The sequence below is a fragment of the Thalassophryne amazonica genome, chromosome 12 (genome assembly GCF_902500255.1).
Source record: "Thalassophryne amazonica chromosome 12, fThaAma1.1, whole genome shotgun sequence".
NCBI lineage: Eukaryota > Metazoa > Chordata > Actinopteri > Batrachoidiformes > Batrachoididae > Thalassophryne > Thalassophryne amazonica.
In genome coordinates this window covers 58,458,136-58,474,726 of record NC_047114.1, presented here as the reverse complement: position 1 = coordinate 58,474,726, position 16,591 = coordinate 58,458,136, and the positions used below count along the sequence as shown (strand labels likewise).

Genomic DNA, 16,591 nt, shown 5'->3' with positions numbered 1-16,591 from the left:
GAGCAGAGGAGAGTTCTTTTCTCACATCTTTTTGATCTTGGGTTTGAGTCTGTTTCTATTAAAGTGCTGCTTGATCCGTCTGCACGTCAGCAAGAGGTGTACAAAGCCCTGATGGATTTTGTGTTTAGCTCTGGCTTGCAGCATAGTCTGTGAGTAGAGTGCAGTAGTCATGGTCTGCCAGTGAAAGGCAGCAATGCGCTGACTGGCGCGCAGCTTGCCGGAAATCCATAAGAAGAAGAAGAAGAAGACACGCTGAAGGCAGCATTGCCTCACGTGACCACGGTACAGCTGACGGATGCTGAGGCAGGGCTGCTTGTGTTAGCCACATAGCATCGTTAGCTGTCTCAATTAATCCTGGCAGACAGTTATTCGTCTTCACATTTTCGAGGAAAACCACCGCAGTCGGATATATGGTGAAACATGGAGAGGACGCAGCACATCTGGAGGTGTATTTTTGCACCCTGGCATCGCCTGTTTTTGGTTAGATGTCAGTCATAATTTGTGGCTAGGGCTGTCGAGTTAGCCACGTTAGCCTGAAGCAGGGCCAAGGCCAAAGCGAGAAAAAGGAGGCCGTCGGGTGAGTAAAACAAGCATCTGTTTTTCATCTCGCCAACCACTGCATTTACTTATTTAAAAGAGCATTGTCGTTTTCTAACTTTTTAAATATATCTTCTGTTTTCCTTGTATCGGGATAAATTTAGCCTCGTCGACGGCTATCCGGTGATCACGTAAATCGATAAGGTGGTGTCAAATGTTACTGCAAACCTTGAAATAATACACAATACAGCTTCGGTTTGATAGTTATATTTTAAAATGTGGGAATGTGTTATGCTGTTACACTGTATGATGCATTAAATTTGCGACTTTACACTGCTTAATCCCATATGTTGACTCTACAACAACCAGTGCAGGTTTCAGTGTAATCTTCGTTTTTTACATGGATGTAATTAATAGAGTGTCGATTACTGTATCAGGTTGGAAGGCCGATTGCAGAGGTACTGGGGTCGTGAAGTTAAGTTAAGTAGTTGGATAGTAACAATTTTGTACCAGTGGCGGCTGCTGGTATTTCAAAGAGGGGAACCTCATTGTCGGCTTACATCATAAAATCGGTCAATTTATTTTTATGTAAATTCACATGTAAAATGGTCATAAACAGTTCCTAGTTGCACAAGCATTTCACAATTTATATCTGTTACATACAGTATTTTATGATGGCACAATTACACGATAACACAAGTATATTATTAATGTTTTTAAACAAAAAATATCCCCAAAAATTTCAAGGAGTACATAGAACCTTTATTATTAAACATACATAATGGAGCCTGACTGATGACATTTGCCCTTTATTGATCTGTGCAAATGTTATGTTAAAGGTTGGCAAGAAGATGTCGCCATACCTAATTGTATCAAAAGCTTCAAAACACTGAACCATTGCTTCATATTGAGTCACACATTCAAAATGCTTCAGTTTCTCCGTTACTAATTTTCATCAATACAGTTCATCAGCAACCAATAATTATTCCCACATGTGCCTGAATAGACTTAGAATCATGAATACTTTGATTTTGTTACAAAACGGGATGTTAATTAATGTGCGATGACCTTAAACACTAACTTACTGAAGAACGAAACAGAGAGTAACTCACCTGGATCCTCTCATACAACGTATAATCCGGTACCTAATGCCTGCGATCTCTGAATGTTCCTGGCATCAAAATCACCAGTTTTGTCTGCTTCGCTTGTCTTTCCACAGATCTGAACTAATTTTGTTTGGCTGCGGTTCTTTTTTTTTTTTTTTTTTTTGGTAGCGTTGTATAGACATATGATATCTAATGTGCACCTTTAAAACAGACTGATTTATAGTGCACGCAAAACTCTTTGGAATAAATTTTAAAATGAATAAATACGTAAAAATGTGCCAATTAATTCTCACGCCTAAATCTCAAAATAGCTGTCAATCAAAACGGGATTCAGCCTTTTGACTGATCGTCCAATCATTATGCCGAAGTCCAGCGTCTAGGCTAGTCCAGGCCTGCCCACAGCTCGAGTCACCCCCAGAGGCGCTCAGCATCCGGGGGGTGGGACAAAATCGTGGCATTTATCCAATGAGTTTTGAGGGAATGAAAAACCTTTCCAGGCAGTGTGAAGAGTAAATATAACAATAAGCTAATCAGTGTAATTATTGGCATGTGAATGAGGTATGCTCAAACATTTTGAAGCTGTGTAACAATTCATTTCATTTTGCTGAGTTTCATCATTATGACATTAAATTATTTTCACAATTACATATTTCTTAATACAGTTCAGGTTATATGATTGGTTGATTTTACTGTCCATTCATAACTAGAGCCGTGGAGGTGGAGGGCGTTTGTTTCTTTTCTCTTTCCCTTTTTGTGACAACCAATCACAGGTCTTAGATGACTGCGTCATACCTAGTAACGGGGGTCAACCCTGCCCCCTCGAAAAGATAAGTTTCTGTCCACTCCTTGCACAGAGTTGCTTTCAGATACTTCCTGGATAAGTCTTAGGCTAAGATTTTTTTGCCAAGAATTTTTAGGCTAAGTTAAGGCCTCCTGACACTTGCATGCGCTTGCACGCACTGTGTCATGCAGGAGAGTAAACTTATCGTTAACGGGTGTAGACTGAACGTCAGGGGGGACACCGGTGCGTGGAATTATGCAAAGAGAATTTTGAAATGTTCAGAAAATCTTTCACGCATAAATGTTGTGCAACAAATGTGAAGTAGTATTGAACGTTGTGCAGTCTACTCGCCACGCTACGTACAGCTCGTCAAGTCGAGTAAAGAAGTGAACAGTGTGAGTGGTTGCGTCAGTGCACTGCATCAGAGCACAGCTCGTCTGAACATTTATAACGAGATGTTAAATCTATCACAACATACTTACAGCTGCACACAAGAAGGAAAGAACATGCAACTGTTTTACCAAGCTATTACAAAATAAACATGACAAATTACTTATTTAGACGGCTTCAAATCTGTTCTTCACCTTGTTCAGCGCGCAGGCAAGAAAACTGCGGCTGGAGTGCTGCTTTGTGAGTCCAGAAGCGATTAGAGAAGTTTTTTAACAGCCAACTCGAAGAGAAAATGATTAAGCCGCTACAAAGGAATTATTTTACAGACACAGCATCCAGCTCACAGCCCATGGCAGCCAGTTGAACAAAGCGCAGCGTCCACCTGGGAAACACTCGGGTGGAATCATCACAACGATTTGTGTGCATCTCCATGGATCAAAGTTGTATAAGTGTCAGGGCACCCTTAGAAGTTCTCTGAGAGGACTCTGATGCTTCCTGGATACAGGCCCTGGTTTACACAATAACATCATACACTACAACTATGAATGCATTTAAATTAAATTTATGTAAGCAGTATTGTGTATCGAGTATCATACGTTCAATGTATCGTATCAAGTTTAAGAAACATATAGAGCCCTACTAAGTAATAACTGACAATGCAGTTTTCAAATGTGCCATCTTTGAATTTCAGACCAAAGGACATCTCAAAGATGAAGTTGAAGATGAGTCCGTTATACTTCGTTAATATGTTGTTCCTTGCATTAGCCGTCACTTAATTTAACCATAGCTTGCAATACCATCCTTTGTGCTGCAGTCAAACTGTCATGTCTGTGCTTAAAATAATCTATCCAGTCTGCAGTTAGATGTAAAAGTTGATCACATCTGGCACCCTGGCAATGACCTGAAAGCTTGTTTGTCGATCCAGAGTGCAACTTGAACCAGTGCTTCGAAGCGCCTTGCTAGCACATACAATGGAGTTGGGGGGCAGCTAGCCACTACACAACATTATCATTGGTATAAAAATGAAAGCTGGCCAAAGTAGTGGTGTTAGATATGATGAGATGAAACTGTGTTTGGTATTAAAGCTTGACTCCCACGCGTCTCCAAAAGCTACATTACTTGAAGTGTCAGCTAAGGTTTTATTCTCTGCCTGCTTGTGTTAACTGGTTGCTGTAGGAACTCATCATCATCTTGATATCTACTGTTCACATAATTATAGTACAATATTAAAACTCATTGATTTGGCTTTTCCAGCAAGTAATATTATAAGACTTTATTAACTAGAAATGGCATTATACTTGATGTTTTTGTTTAACATTTGGCTGGGTGGTATTTGGTTTGTAGGTGAACACAGGAGCAAATACAGCCATTGGGGCATCAGACCACCTTTGGACGTTGCCTTCGCTGTCATCTTTGCCACTATTACCATCAGCAGAGCCATGTCTACATCAGGTGCTGCCACTTGCCATGGTTCTCTTTGTGATTACTCTGGAGACACTGAATCCGAGGCCTCCAAGGATTCAGAAGAGTCCGACTCTAACACACAAGCCCAGTACATTGCCAAGGTTACAGCTAAAGAAGGCCGCCCACTTTCCACAGTTGTCAAAGCAGTGAGTTTGCAGAGGTAAGTGGAAGAGGAATTGCTGACAGTGCAGCGTGGCTGATCGATTCATTACTTATTCATTGACTGTGAATATTTGAAAACATGGCCAGTTCAGATTTTTCACAACTGAGACATCACATATGTTCATATTCAGGTCCCTGAGTTTAAAACAGCTTCTCATGGGCTCAGGCAATATACTGCTCTGTTACCTTAACAGATTTTTATCTGTGGTCTCTCTTCATTTGTCACAGTGATGTAGGAATGTGTCGTATTTGTCATGAGGGATCTGGCGGAGAGACGCTGCTCTCTCCCTGCGACTGCACCGGCACACTGGGTAAAGTACACAAGAGCTGCTTGGAGAAGTGGCTGTCCTCCTCCAACACCAGTTACTGTGAACTCTGTCACACAGAGTTCACCATTGAACGGCGGCCACAACCCCTCACACAGGTTAGATCTTTTAACCATGAAGATAAATGTGTAGTACTGTCACAGTGGTTGTTCTAGCCATTCATTTGATTTTGTACAAGGGAAGAAACCAGCAATAATTTATTTGGTTTGGAAAGTATGTGATGGCAAATGGTATCTTTAGAGGTAGGGCTGGGCAACATAGTAAATATGATCACAGTACATTTTTCCGCATTAATTAAAGAGATTTATCACAATTTAAAAATGCTCCCAGTTTTAAGTGTTTCCTGATAATGAGTGAAACCTGAAGAAACTTCATTATTTAAACTATTGTTTTTTTTTATTTTATTTTTGGAGGCACTTTGTGTGTATGGTTACAGAAGTGCTGTACAAATGATAATGTTATTATTGTTATGGTTGCTGCAGTAAATATCAAGTTTCTTGTGAAAGGTGAGGATGGAAGGTGTGTATCTTTGTATACTGCTTGACGGTGACTTCATTGTGGCGGTTCTGCTAATCTGTCTTTACATAACAGCCATTGTGTCATTACTTTTTCATCCTGCTATAAGTATCAGCCCAACTATGAACCTCGGATAGCCTTTTTTTTCCCCCCCCATCATTTTCCTCAACTTTAAAGGATGACACATGTTCACTTTTCACTATTGCCATGGTGTCCCTTGCTGCCGCAACTCCCCCCCCCCAAAATCAGCACTCTGCTGTAAGAAATGGTCATGCATATTGAGATGCAAGTGAATAACTGTAGATGCTGTTCACATTAGAATTTATCCATATCAAATAAAAATGTCCAAAGCTTAAGGCCCCTTCACCCATAACACGATTGAGGCAAAATGGTGCACGAAGGAGGAGTCAAATGCCACTTGTGAAAAATCGGAGCCGCCTCAAACGCCTCGTACAGTGTCATGACAACCATTTGCGCACACCAGCAGCTGAAAGACAGTGTGTGCCCTGCGCATGCCCATTCGACTCCTCTCTCGGCAGGTGTCGGCCAAATTCCAGGTGTTGCACATGAACATCCAACGCTGCTCACTGGACACTTAGAAAAGGCGTTGACAGCAGGCGACCACATTCGACCTGTCTGTGAAAATTGTCTAAGTGCATCACGAGTGTGACATAACCAAGCAACACACATGGGTGTGACTGTGCCAACCCCCCCCCCCCCCCCCCCCCCCCCCCACACCACACACACACCATCAATCCAACATTGTCAGCTGTGGCTGAAGGTCTCGGAGTCCGGTCGCTGTCCAGCACAGTGTACTGCTGGAACAGCTGACCGCTGTGTACTGCAGCTCAGCTGATGAACGCGCATTGCACATGTGTGTGCGGCTGCTCATACCCTCATCACATGCTGATAATTACGTACGGACACAATCACATGAGGACCGGCCAGCATCTGAGCACGCAGCACGGTGTATAATTAATGAGCCGGCTGAGCAGGCTGTCACTTCCACCATGTAAATTGTAGTTTACATGACACAGAAAACATGGAGATTAAATAACACAAATAAGGGTAAGGGAGTGAACTCATTCTTGTGCGATTGCTTTGCTGTGGACATACGGCGCCTGTCAGCTGACTGCTGCGTCTGCTGGACGTGACCGTGCACGCAAGGTGTCACGTTACAAACACAAACACCAGACAGATGCAGGACAAACACATAATAATACATACATAAAATAAAATCACAGAATGAAGGAACAGAGAGTGAACCTTTTTTCTTCAGTGAGCTGCCGAGGTTCACAGACAGAGGTTGGTGTGTTCCCCTACAATGTACAGCTGTTAAGATATCTGTGCTCGCAAGTCACAGCTCAGGAACGCCTGTAGTGGCTTGTAGGATATGAAGTCGCATAACTACACCGTGTAGCGCGGATGTCGGCATGCTGTCCTCACATGGAAATAAATTGCTTCAGCTGACGACCACATCAGCGCACCGCAAGGCTGGTGAATATCGTGCCATGCAGGAAATCACCCCACGGGATGCCCCCGCGAAGCGCTTATCACTGTGGGATTTCCCCTCATTGTAATAATTAAAACGCATAATCACATTGCAGCAGATCACAGCGCGCTGGACACATCGTGCCAGCTGATGTGTTCATGACGCGACACTTCCTGGTGTACATCTAGGCGGAGGCTAAATCTGTTCTTTATAACAGGAATTAAGTATTTTGAATTGTGGTATTTTTTAAATTTCTGTTGTGTGCGTGACTTTCAACGTGCTCGTACTGTGTTCGTGTGTGCGAGCACGAGCATGTACAAAACCGTTGCTGCGGTTTCATGCACGCCTGTCCGACTCTGCGTCCCTCCCAACAGCACGTGTTCCGTGGTTCCCCATTTTGTTTTTGGTTCGCGGATTTTCTTCTGGTTTCTGCATGTTTCATGTTATGTGTGACGGGGCCCTTAGCATTGTTATTGTGACCATTTTGTTGGCCATTCCTATTTAAGGGAATCAGGACTCATGGAGCTCATGTTAACAAGTATTAAAAAGCTTAAGTTGTACAGTTCAGGGTTCAAACTAATTAATGTCTTTAGTTTTCTGAATTTTGTGTTCAATATAAATGAATAAATGTGAGTACAAGTAATATTGCACTTGCTGTTTGTTGTGTACTGTACTGACAGTAACACTATTTAATCAGTTGCTATATTAGCATTAAGCAGACCTTCAGTGGGGACAGTAATTTGATATTTTTGTTCTTGGTCAGTGGCTGAAGGATCCAGGCCCTCGCAGTGAGAAGCGCACGCTGCTGTGCGACATGGCCTGCTTTCTTCTCATCACACCACTGGCAGCCATTTCTGGCTGGCTGTGTCTAAGAGGAGCCCAGGACCACCTGCAGCTGAAGAGCAGACTCGAGGCTGTTGGTCTTATTGCCCTCACCATCGCCCTCTTCACCATCTACATCCTTTGGACTCTGGTAAATAATGCTAACGTAATTTAGTCTGCTTTGTGTATATACAGTAGTATTCAGAATAATAGTAGTTCTATGTGACTAAAACGATTAATCCAGGTTTTGAGTGTATTTCTTATTGTTTCTTATTGTATTGTATTTGTGAGAATCTACTGGTACCTTGTTTCCCATGTAACAATAAGAAATAAGATAAGAAATATACTCAAAACCTGGATTAATCTTTATAGTCACATAGCACTACTATTATTCTTAACACTACTGTATAACTCAGAAGATGGAGACTTCTCATAGATGATGGACACAATGAATATTGTCCTTTTTAAATGTTGGTGACTCACATTGATGAAAAAAAAAATGAAATAAATGTGAACTGGCGCACACCTAATGAATACTGTCAAATAAGCAGAATTATGTTCTGCTCTGGAATATTGAGGTTACTGTTGACCATCTTAGTTTTTTGGCCAGCAAATGTCAACCTAACAGCATGAAATTAATCAGTTGAAAGATGTGGAATTTTGCAGTGCAATTTTCCAATTTGCAACTCTGTTACAAAGTGTTCTCTTTTCATGATATGCAAAGTTCTGGATTACATTAACCTTTACAAAAAAACAAAACAAAACAAAGAGCCTACAGGTATGGCCGTGAATTTAAAACATGCAGTGTCTAAAAAAATTGAAACGTAACTTTCTGCTACTGCAAATATTCCACTATATCAAAACAGTATGTGCTAAGTCAGTATGTGTACTTTATTTCAATGTCAGTTTATTTAATAATAGTTACAAGAACAGTTTACATGCACAAAAATAAGTGTGACTTACACATCAATGTACCAACCGGGGGCATCCTCACCAGATATCCAAACTATCTCAGCCAGCTCCTCTTGATGCAAAGAAGCAGCGGCGGCTCTACTCAGAATCCCAACCAGACATTCAAGCTTCTCTCGCCCGGTGCCTGAGTGCAAGCCCAGATAGCTGACATTTTGGTGTATGCTTACAGAAAATCTGATCTTGTGAATAAAAAACATAAATCTGCTTGTAACCGTTATTTTAAAATAACTATGAAAATAATAAATAGACATTCTGATTTACTTCACATACACAATTGTTTTGATTAAAATACAACATGTGCATGTAAACATATGTACACAACTATTCAACCTTTTAACTGGTCGTTTTTTTTTTTTTTTTTTTTTCCCACATGAGGCATTTTGAATGTAATCTGGCATACAATGATTGAAATTATTTATTGTGGGAGAAAGCTTGTGGGTGCCTGTTGTGCAGCATTTGCAGCTTCAGACATAATGTTCATCCAATGAAGCCACAGTATCAAATATCTGGATGTCAGTTGTATTGACTCTTCTCTCTGTACCTTGTCATCCCCCACCCCCACTTCTGCTGTTCCAATCCCAGGTATCATTTCGGTATCACTGTCAGTTGTACTCTGAGTGGATGGAGGACCAATCAGAAGGTGCGCCTGCTCATGCCTGACATGAAGGGGGCTCACACCACCCAGCGTTCTGTCCCGACCAAGTCGACGAAGAAAATAACTGATGAGACCATCGTATGAGTGCAGAGGAGGCAATGGATATTTAAAATACAGCCCTCTGAAGCGCTCTCTAAAATAAGATTAATCATATTAATGAACTTTTGCACTTCAGTGTGGATCATTTGCAACGGGGAGGGGGGTGCTCTCTCCTCCCTTTGTTCTTTTATTGAAGCACTTCATGTAAACTACTATGGTATTTGCCAACACACACAACAGAAGTGGTTGTTGGGCAGAACTCATCCGGAGTCAGTTGATGTTGATATGGAACTGTCAACAGGCAAACTGGGATATGAAAGACTGAAACCTTGGATACTGGACAAACAGTTGACTGTATATCTGTGACACCACCTTAAATACTAGGACACAAGCTAATGTAGCAGGATATAACTGACACAGCATGCTACTACTACATTATAATATAACACTTCCTCACTACGTTTATTTCCCCTTATGCCCATTCTCAATGTATTAGCTGTTTTGAACAATGGGCAGTGGAATGGCCCAGCAGAAGAGGATAATCTGAACATGATTGGACCAAGTCTGAGTATTCTTTAACAAGTAGAGGGCAACAGTTGCTCATACCAAAAACAAAAAAAATAAAAATAAAGGAGGGTGGGGGCTCTTGTCTAATCGAAACCCTTTTAAATTTTCTGGTAAAGCTTTATTATTGCTGTCTGTGCAGTTAAAAGCATAGCATAATCTTATGTTCAGACAGCAATTAAATCATGTATTTATCACGTGTGTTATAAGGTCAGTGAAGGTTGCAGTAATGGAGTTGACACTAACTGCAACAGTTGAACCGCATTGACAGACGTAAAGAAGTGGTATTGAAGCTGTGCACAGTGTTTACATTCTATTTGGTTGCAGTTGATCCCTGATGTCATAGAATTGCATTAGCAGCAGCCCTGCAACACTTGTAAATGCACCATGCAACTGTGCTATCTAGCAATGGCAAGTAGTAATGTCTTACATCGCAGGAGATGCAGTTTTACATAGAAAATTCAGTGTTCTTCATAGTGAGTCAAACACTTTTGTCCTATGTGAAACAAATGTATGAGTAGATTTACTCAGTAACGATACTAAAGATGAAAAAAAAAATTAGGTTTGGAGATGTCAAATGCATATCAATGTATGCAAAATAGCATATGCTAAACAAAAGTATTTTGTGTTTTTGTAGTCTTTCGGCTGCATCCCCTGGAGAGTTGGGTTATTGTGCAATAAAACACAAGGGACTCCTATGTTGTTACTTGTCTGATAGTTTGAAATAATTTCGCTAAGCTACATGTTAGATGGGTATTCAGAATTCATACAACCCCTGGCAAAAATTATGGAATCACTGGCCTCGGAGGATATTCATTCAGTGTTTAATTTTGTAGAAAAAAAAGCAGATCACAGACATGACACAAACTAAAGTCATTTCAAATGGCAACTTTCTGGCTTTAAGAAACACTATAAGAAATCAGGAAAAAAAAATTGTGGCAGTCAGTAATGGTTACTTTTTTAGACCAAGCAGAGGGGAAAAAAATATGGAATCACTCAATTCTGAGGAAAAAATGATGGAATCATGAAAAACAAAAGAACGCTCCAACTCATCACTAGTATTTTGTTGCACCACCTCTGGCTTTTATAACAGCTTGCAGTCTCTGAGTCATGGACTTAATGAGTGACAAACTACTCTTCATCAACTCCAACTTTCTCCGATTGCTGTTGCCAGATCAGCTTTGCGGGTTGGAGCCTTGTCATGGACTATTTTGTTCAACTTCCACCAAAGATTTTCATTTGGATTAAGATCCGGACTATTTGCAGGCCATGACATTGACCCTATGTGTTTTTTGCAAGGAATGTTTTCAGTTTTTGCTCTATGGCAAGATGCATTATCATCTTGAAAAATGATTTCATCGTCCCCCAAACATCCTTTCAATTGATGGGATAAGAAAAGTGTCCAAAATATCAACATAAAGTTGTGCATTTATTGATGATGTAATGACAGCCATCTCCACAGTGCCTTTACCTGACATGCAACCCCATATCATCAATGACTGTGGAAATTTACATGTTCTCTTCAGGCAGTCTTTATAAATCTCATTGGAACGGCACCAAACAAAAGTTCCAGCATCACCTTGCCCAATGCAGATTCGAGATTCATCACTGAATGACTTTCATCCAGTCATCCACAGTCCACGATTGCTTTTCCTTAGCCCATTGTAACCTTGTTTTTTTTTTTTTTTTCTGTTTAGGTGTTAATGATGGCTTTCGTTTAGCTTTTCTGTATGTAAATCCCATTTCCTTTAGGCGGTTTCTTACAGTTCGGTCACAGACGTTGACTCCAGTTTCCTCCCATTTGTTCCTCGTTTGTTTTGTTGTGCATTTTCGAGACATACTGCTTTAAGTTTTCTGTCTTGAAGTTTTCTGTCTTGATGTCTTCTTTGGTCTACCAGTATGTTTGCCTTTAACAACCTTCCCATGTTTGTATTTGGTCCAGAGTTTAGACACAGCTGACTGTGAACAACCAACATCTTTTGCAACATTGCGTGATGATTTGTTTGATAATCCTCTCCTTTGTTTCAATTGACATCTCTCGTGTTGGAGCCATGATTCATGTCAGTCCACTCCTTTTTAGATGCAGACGAACGAGCAGATCTGATTTGATGCAGGTGTTAGTTTTGGGGATAAGAATTGAGTGAGTCCATATTTTTTCCCTCTGCTTGGTCTAAAAAAGTAACCGTTACTGACTGCCACAATTAATTTCCTGATTTCTTATAGTGTTTATTAAAGCCACAAAGTTGACATTTGAAATGACTTTAGTTTTGTGTCATGTCTGTGATCTGCTTTTTTTCTCCAAAATTAAACAACTGAATGAACATCCTCCGAGGCCGGTGATTCCATAATTATTGCCAGGGGTTGTACCTCCGCATGCAGCTCTACATGTGAGTCCTCTTGCACAGTGCCTTGAGAAAGTATTCGCGGCGCTTCATTGTTTCCACTTTTTGTTGCAGCCTCATTATAAACTGGATTAAATTCATTTTTTCTTTAAATTGTGCACACAAGACCCCATAATGACAATGTGAAAAGTTTATATATATATATATATATATATATATATATATATACACACACACACACACAGTGAGGAAAATAAGTATTTGAACACCCTGCAGTTTTTGCAAGTTCTCCCACTTAGAAATCATGGAGAGGTCTGAAATTTTCATCTTAGGTGCGTGTCCACTGTGAAAGACAATCTAAAAAATAAATCTGGAAATCACAATGAATGATTTTTTTTTTTTAATTATTTGTATGTCACTGCTGCAAATAAGTATTTGAACACCTGTGAAAATCAATGTTAATATTTGGTACAGTACCCCTTGTTTGCAATTACAGTGGTCAAACGTTTCCTGTAGTTTTTCACACACTGCAGCAGGGATTTTGGTCCACTCCTCCATACAGATCTTCTCTAGATCTTTCAGGTTTCACGTTTCAGCTCCCGCCAAAGATTTTCTATTGAGTTCAGGTCTGGAGACTGGCCAGGCCACTCCAGGATCTCAAAATGCTTCTTACGGAGCCCCTCCTTAGTTGTCCTGGCTGTGTGTTTGGGGTCATGGTCATGCTGGAAGACCCACCCATGACTCATCTTCAGTGCGCTTACCTGACCACATGACCATGCCTCCTCTGGATCATCCAGATGGTCACTGGTGAACTTCAAACAGGCCTGGACGTGTGCTGGTTTGAGCAGGGGGACCTTGCTGCCCTGCAGGATTTTAAACCATGACAGCATCATGTGTTACTAATGTAATCTTTGTGACTGTGGTCCCAGCTTTTCAGGTCATTGACCAGGCCCTTCTGTGTAGTTCTGAGCTTTATCAGAATCATCCTTATCCCACAAAGTGAGATCTTGCATGGAATCCCAGACCGAGGGAGATTGACAGTCATCTTGTGTTTCTTCCACTTACTAATAAATAATCATAACAGTTGTCTTCTACCAAGCTGCTTGCCTGTTGTCCTGTAGTCCATCCCAGCCTTGTGCAGGTCTACAGTTTTGTCCCTGGTGTCCTTTGACAGCTCTTTGGTCTTGGCAACTGTTTGTTTGTGATTTGGCGCTATACAAGAAAAAAGTTGATTGATTGATTGATTGATTGGCTATGGTGGACAGGTTGGAGTGTGATTGAGTGTGTACAGGTGTCTTTTATATAGGTAACAAGTTCAAACAGGTGCAGTTAATCAGGTAAAGAGTGCAGAATAAGAGGGCTTCTTAAAGAAAAATTAACAGGTCTGTGAGAGCCAGAATTCTTGCTGGTTAGCAGTGGTTCAAATACTTATTTGCAGGAGGAACATACAAATAAATTATTGAAAAAAATCATACATTGTGATTTCCGGATTTTTTTTTTTAGATTACGTCTCTCACAGTGGACATGCACTTAAGATGAAAATTTCAGACCACTCCATGATTTCTAAGTGGGAGAACTTGCAAAACCGCAGGGTGTTCAAATATATATAAATATATATATATATATTATAGCATTAGCAAACTCATTGAAAAAAACACCAAAACTTAGAAATCTCATGTACTTAAGTATTCACAGCCTTTGCTGTGAAACCACTCCTTAGCAAAAGACACATGACAGCCCACCTGGAGTTTACCAAACAGCACCTGGAGGACTCTGTCTATGAGAAACCAAAATTCTGATCTGATGAGACAGACTGAACTCTTTGATGTGAATGCCAGGCATCATGTTTGGAGGAAACCAGGCACCATCCCTACAGTGAAGCATGGTGGTGGCAGCATCATGCTGTGGGGATGTTTTTCAGGGGCAGGAACTGGGAGACTAGTCAGGATTGATGGAAAGATGAATGCAGCAAAGTACAGAGACATCCTGGATGAAAACCTGCTCCAGAGTGCTCTTGACCTCAGACTGGGGTGACTTCATTTTTCAGTAGGACAATGACCCCAAGCAGACAGCCAAGATGTTTAAGGAGTAGCTTCAGGACAACTCTGAATGTGCTTGAGTTTCCCAGCCAGAGCCCAGACCTGAATCTGATTAAACATCTCTGGAGAGATTTGCAAATAGCTGTGCACTGACGTTCCCCACCCAAACTGATGGGACGTGCTGCAAAGCGGAATGGGCACAACTGCCCAAAGATAGCACACCAAGCTTGTGGCATCATATTAAAGACTTGAGGCTGTAATTGCTGCCAAATGTGCATGAACAAAGTACTGAGCAAAGGGTGTGAATACTTGCATATATGTGATTTTTTTTTTCTCAAACTTGCAAAAATGTTAAAAAAAAAAAAAAAACTTTTCATGTTGTCATTATGGGGTGTTGAATTTTGAGGGGAAAAAGTGGATTTACTCCTTGGAATCAGACTGCAACATAAAATTGTGAAAAAGTGAAGCGCTATGAATACTTTGCGGACGCACTGCACATATTTTTTTTATTAACTCTTAGTTGCTGCATCAATGTTGTATTATAATATTAACATGGCTTTTTTTTCCCTTGTCAGATTAAGGAAGGTGCTACATAATGCCCATCATTATGTAATGTGAACAAGAATGTGCACTTTTACAGTAAGCAGCTCCTGCCGATAATTTGAACCATGACAACTAACTGGCTTAGTGCTATCTTAAACACTTTAGTAGATAAATTAGGAAATATTCATTGAAATGTCTTGTCTTATATTTGGAAATTAAAGCTAGCTGTGTTGCTGACTTAGCCATTCTAGCACATTACGATTTTGGTAAATGGAACATTGACAGACATTCAAAATTTAAAGCTGGAATGTTTATCTGGTTTTCACAAAAAGAAGTTTGTTGAAGTTATCTTGGGCACAGCAACCAACACTTTGTTTAGTGAAGTGGGCCGTCTTTGGCAGGCCATGGAAAAACCTGATCATGCTCAAATTCAAATTTAGAGATAAATTCATCTGGCATAGCCAGTTCAGATTTGGTGAATATTTGTTAAATTTTAGTTAACATACAGGGAGGAGACTGTAACTGCTGCACAGACTAATGGGGTTAATTTCTGTAGACCCCTTGCAGCCAGTGGGGAATTAAAATGCTTGGATTTCTGTTTGAAATTTAAATGAGATGTTCAATTTCAATTTATTTTCCTTTATATAGCACCAAATCACAACAGAGTTGCCTCAAGGTGCTTCACACAGGTAAGGTCTAACCTTACCAACCCCCAGCGCAACAGTGGTAAGGAAAAACTCCCTCTGAGGAAGAAACCTCAAGCAGACCAGACTCAAAGGGGTGACCCTCTGCTTGGGCCATGCTACAAACATAAATTACAGAAATAATTCACAGAACAATTCACGGACGAATATACAAGAATTGCTGTTGGTGCACAGGACAGGAGGGTCGCCAGCACAAACACAACTCCCATCTCTGGATGGAGCTGCACCTTAAACAGAGAAAAAACAGAATCAGGCATCAGAAAGACAAAAAATACTGTATAATTTGCCAGCATTAAACAACAAGAAAAACAGAAGAAATACTAAGGTGATCGCCGGCCACTAGCCCTAAGCTTCACTAAAAGACCCATGTTACATGTTGTTTAACGACAACATCAAAGTATTCGTGATTATAGCTCTATCCGCACACATTTAGTCATGATCAGTGGTGAATGACGTACTTTACTGGTAATTCAACCTCTCACTCGTCAGGAGGTCCATTTCTGGAAAACACTACTCTGCATTTCTTTGTGGGTGATGTGAGTCCGAGCAAATGCAGAAACAGCACAATAGCGAACAGACTGAGTGAAACGAACATAACATCAGAATATGAAACTATTGACCATCCATATAAAAGTGATGACCCATTCATTCAGGTCAGAGGACTGGTGAGCAGATGCTTGGAAAAGGCAGGAAATATGTTATTTTCAGGAGCTTCAGCCACCAGCCTGAGGATGTGCACGAGTGTCGCGCCTACTGCCTGAAATAGTGCTTCATACAGAGAGGACATGACACTTCACTCCCAAGTCTTCACAATTTTTTGAAAGGGTCTGTTGGATTTTTGATCCAGATGTGTGGAGTCTGCAGTCTTCTGGAGCAGGATGCCGTTTTAACCAGGTTATAACTGCTGATGTGAACACGCATGTCGAACTCTCCATGACATTTGTTTTAACCTGTTTGTACGCGTGTCTGAAACTCCATCATGATGCTGTGGCAGAGGCTGTCTGATAATGGAGCTGGATTTCTTATATTGGAAAAATAGTGCAGCAGATAAGTGAAACAATCATGCAAATGGTGATAAAAGCATCAAATTCGGCAGAAATACTCCTTAGACACTCCTCTTTTGAAAAAACTGATTGG

At 40.7% G+C, this 16,591-nt stretch overlaps 1 pseudogene; it reads left to right on the top strand.

Moving 5' to 3' along the window:
• Nucleotides 1-263: 263 nt before the first annotated feature.
• LOC117521766 lies at nucleotides 264-10,521 on the top strand (annotated as a pseudogene).
• The last annotated feature ends 6,070 nt before the right edge of the window (nucleotides 10,522-16,591 follow it).